This window comes from Octopus sinensis, linkage group LG2, assembly GCF_006345805.1.
Source record: "Octopus sinensis linkage group LG2, ASM634580v1, whole genome shotgun sequence".
Classification (NCBI taxonomy): domain Eukaryota; kingdom Metazoa; phylum Mollusca; class Cephalopoda; order Octopoda; family Octopodidae; genus Octopus; species Octopus sinensis.
Window position 1 is genome coordinate 36,377,270 of NC_042998.1, and position 5,536 is coordinate 36,382,805.

The following is a 5,536-nucleotide window of genomic DNA, read 5'->3' on the forward strand; positions in this document are numbered from 1 at the left end:
TTATATGCAGAGATAGAATTACCTTGATGTGAAAGTTGTTTTGTTTCATTGGTCCTTTCAACTAACGGTCTTTTCAATAATCGGTTGCATGAAATTAACATTGCGGCTTAAAATCATATCATTGTAAAAATCGAAGAAAACCTGAAATCAAAAATATCTTATGTAGAAGGAAAAATGGTAGATAATTAGCTGTAAAAATGATAATAAATTAAAAGATATATCTGTTTGAAAAACCATCACGCTAAAATACACATACATTGAGAAAACATACACATACCAAACAATCTAAAACATACTTATATACATCCAACATACATCAAACATATATATATATATGCACACACTCACACGCACGTGCATAAAACATCCTGGTGTTTGCTTATACAAATTAGATGTTACAGGCGAAAGAAAAAAGACGAGAAACATAAAAGAATAACAAGGGGGTGAGAAACAAAAACGAAAAGAAGAAAAAGAAGTAAAAGAAAAAGAAACAGAAAATTAGAGATAGAAAGGGAAAGAGAGAGTGAAATGATTGGCGTTTCTATAAGTATATGTGTGCCTGCATATATATATATATATATATATATATATATATATATATATAATATATATATATATATGCATTTGTATATATATATGTCTGTATATGTATTAATATGAAGCCATGCACCAACGGCTATATCTTTGTGTATATACGTATATTATAGATGGTTTGGTATGTGTATGTATTGCTCAAATTTTTAAAGGATATATCTTAATTTATTATTATTTTCACAGCTAATTACTTAACCTCGGTATTCAGGCCCTGTTCCTCCTACATAAGGTAGAGTTTTATAATAATATGATTTTAAACGGCAATGTCAAGCAACCGGTTATCAGAAAGACAGTTAGTTGAAAGGATCAATAAAATGACTGGGTGCTGAAACGACTGCTCAACCACTCAAATGTGGAAGTGATATATCTCGACTTTGCAAAGGCCTTTGATAAAGTCGATCATGGAATGATATGTCACAAACTGCGTGATCTTAGCATAGTTGGAAAACTGGGAGAATGGCTTCATGACTTTCTGAAAGATAGAATTCAGGTGGTGGTAGCCAATAGTGAGCGGTGTTCCGCAGGGCACTGTTTTGGGACCACTACTGTTCATAATGGCCCTCTCAGACATGCCCTCAGCCACGCAAAGAGCCACGATCACAAGTTATGCAGATGATACAAAAGTTTCACAGGCAATACAGAACCCTGAGGACACTAAACGCCTGCAATGTGAGCTGGACAAAATATACAAGTGGGCTGAAAAGAATAGCATGCAGTTCAATGCTGAAAAGTTCAAGCTTTATGCTCTCAGCATGCAAAACTAAATGCAATAGCCAATGAATACACTGGACCCGGAGGAATTGCAATCCCAGAGGCACAATCAGTGCGTGACCTGGGTATTTACATGAGTGACGACGCAACCTTTCGCGTACATGTTGCTAAATTGGCAATGAAATGTAGACGACTGGCCGGATGGATTCTTAGAACCTTTAGAACAAGAGAACAAGAAACCATGATGGTTCTCTGGAGGACACTTGTCCTAAGCCACTTTGACTATTGCTCTCAGCTATGGTCACCATCCAGTGTCAAGCTGATCACAGAACTTCAGGCGATCCAACGTAGCTACACGAAGAAGATAGCCTCTGTGCAGCATATAAGCTACTGGGAAAGACTCAAGAGATTAAAACTCTATTCCTTGGAGCGTAGGCGAGAAAGATATGCCATAATATACATCTGGAAGATCCCGGAAGGACTTGTCCCAAACTTTGGCATCGAGAGTTACACAAATGCCAGACCTGGGCGCCACTGCGTGGTGCCAAGGACTCCAAATTTGCCATCAAGATGTAGGACAAGATACTGTGATAGCCTGGGCTTCCGAGGCCCACAGCTCTTCAATATCCTCCCGAAGAACCTAAGAGACCTGCATGGGGTGGATGCAGATGTCTTTAAAATGAAACTGGATCTCTTCTTGTCAGGTATCCCAGATGAACCAACTTCACAGCAGGAGGTGCAGATGAGGGCAGCTGCATCGAACTCCCTCATGCACCAAATGGCAGTTGCTAAAAAGCATTCGTGAAGTAAAACCATGTAGCAACACCAAATGGCGGTGCCCCAGCATGGCCACAGCTCGTGAGCTGAAATAGAATTTCTATCAATCAATCATATTATATATATTCCTCCATTTTCTTATTTTGTATATATATCTATATATATATATATATATATATATATATATATATATATATATATATATAGATATATATATATATATATATATATATATATATATAAATGTATGTATGATGTAAATATAATATATATATATATATATATATATATATATAATATATATATATATATATATATATATATGTATTGCTATTGTAAATTTTGTACCATTATTTATTTAAACACTTCCTCACATAAGTCGTAGCGAAGTCCTCTTTCAGTAACAGCTTTATGGTGGCAACTCCAATGCATTCCAGATGAGAGCTACTTTCTTTGGAATGAATGTATAGATAAATTATACAAATTTAAACCGCTATTGAACGTTATTAAAAATCACAGCCAATTCAGTATGAAATAAGGCATGAGAAACCTCAGTTTCGTGATATCTTAATAGAAATGTCAATAACAAAATTAAAACTGACGTTTATTGTAAACCCACAGACTGGAGGTAGTACCTACTCTTTAGCTCGCGTCACCCGTAAATATAACTTTCAATTTAGCAAAAAGAATTTGCATAATTGTGTCCGATAAAAAACCCCGTGATTTATGCCTCCGTGAACTGCGAAATTCACCGACGGACATTATCCAGCAAATAATAGATGGTAGTATAAAACGTATTGAGATAATTGATATCCAAACATTACGAGAAGTGAAACTAAATAAAAATATATATCAGTCCATAATCCTAAAAACAATTAGACATGGAACGTTATTCTTCAAAGTTCTCCAGGACTGAATACGATGAATAAAATTCTCCGCCCACAAACAACCATTAAAAGTAAAACAAAATCCCACAAAATAACCACAGCCAGTAAAAAGAATATTGGCAGATGCAAACCAATATTCAACTACAGAGCCAAAAAGCAAAATGTGCGCAACCAAACTGTGACACGTCCTAACGTACTGGAAGGTTCGGAATTTGATTTTAAACAAAGAAAATGTATCACATTAAAGTGTAAATTTATTCGTGCATCCCAAAACTTAATCTCGGTTGCAAGTTGTTCAGGATGTGGACAAAAGTATCTAGTACTATTCTATATTTTTGGGATGAAGAATTATGCATATTATTTACTATGGATGGATAGGTGTCCTCATTTTGTTTGCTGTTACCACAACGTTTCGGCTGATGTATTCTCTACCCTTCATCAGGTGTCCTGGTGGAATTTCAAACCCAACCCTTTATTTGACTAATGGGGTACTCAGTTCTCATTCGTAAGGTATTCTTGTCTGGCTTATGTTATTTTTGTTGTTACCACAACATTTCGGCTGATGTATTCTCCAGTCTTCATCAGGTGTCTAGGTGGAATTTCGAAACCAACCCTTTATTTTACTAATGGGGTACACTGTTCTAATTCCTAAGGTATGGTGTTGACGTTATATTTCTGTGGATAAGTGGATAAGAGCGCAGGCTACTAACCCTCGTATTCTAAGTTCAATCCCAGGCATGGACTTGAAAAATAATATTAACAGAAAAATGACATCAGCAACATACCTCAGGAATGAGAACAGTGTACCCTATTAGTCAAATAAAGGGTTCGTTTCGAAATTCCACTAGAACACGTGATGAAGGCTGGAGAACACATCAGCCGAAACATTGTGGTAACAGCAAACAAGATGAGGACATCTATCCGTCTATTGTAAATAAAACTAAATAGGGGAGAAAAGAATGACATTAAGACAGAAAACGAAATTATATCGAGAACAAATTCGTATCTCCAACTATAGGGAAATACTGCTCAGCGAATGCCTAGGTAGATGTCAAGATATCGCCAGCCGAACTTCAAAACAATCCTGTATATCAATGCAGTGTATGTATGTATATTTATATTTACACATACTTAGCATATGTAAATTTATACATAAATATATAAATATACATATAAATACACACACACACACACACACACACACACACACCACACACACACACACACACACACACACACACACACACACACACACACGCGCACACACATATATATATATATATTAGAGGAAAGCGGACAAGAAGCAGGACGAGTATCTGAAGTCATTTAAAATCGTTAGAGTGAGGTGAATTTGAAGTAATTAACTAATTAATTAGTAAATTACTTCAAATTCACCTTACTCTAATGAACTATTTTAAATGGCTTGAGATACTCGTCCTGCTTTCGCCCGGTTGTCCTTTTCCGTCTAATATACACCTGCTAACTCGGAAGCCTACCACGGATCCCTAGCTCCAGCCTCAGCTGTGAATTTGGAACCTAACAGATGACCAATTATAGCACTTACACGGCGTACCTATTCGTTTAGATCACCAGTGAACTAAACCCCACATATTCTTTATTTACACACACACACACACACACACACACACACACACACACACACACACCAAACATAAGCTACCAGGAACACTTTCACACGATCCAACATGAATAACTGTCAGTCATTTCTACGTTATAGTCTCTGAAGAAAGGACGGTACAACTGAAGAAAGGACGATACACGTGGCTTTTAGCGCACAAATAACATTGCATTATACGTCACATTTCGTCATGTTATTTCTGAAATGGATAAGCTTTCCGGTATTGTTCCCGTTATCTTTAAACTTCGGATCGGCTCTAATCGACTCAACCTATAATCGAAGGTGTTCCATTCCTAACAGTAGGGTCTTTTTCCTTGGACTATATGAACCCAATATGCCATTCCCTTTTAAGGCAGTAGAATTGAATTCAAGGAGTATTTTTTTTCAATCTTGGTAGCCGAATGTGTGACCAAGAAGAACCTGCATTGTTCATTGGAATTTATTGTGTTTCTTACTTGCGGTGAAGTAGTGTTACAGGTTCAATTCATTTGGTCGTCTGTGTTATTTACTGATTGGATAGTACCTATAAGGTGTTTATATTTGAATCAATCGCGGTTTGGGAGGGACAACTTGATAAACTATTCTTTTCTGAGAATGACAACAGTTATTATTCCAAAGTCAGATATTTTTAGTGAATTCACTGAAGTACTAGGATATTATTTCACCGTCTTGAGGACTCAAGAGACAAAATAAACCAAGGCATGTTTGAAATCTGAACAGGACGAGAGAGAATTGAACATCAGTACGTTCTTTTGTTTGAAATATCTAACTTCTTGCTACGAATCAATTTATATAAAGTGTTAACTCATTTCTAGCCATGACGTCTATCGGAATATTTTCTCGATTGTGTAAAAGCTCTTTTAGATGAAAACAGGTCACACTCCCGATAGTGGTTTTGATTTTCTCGTTATTGTTGAGTGGGTAATGA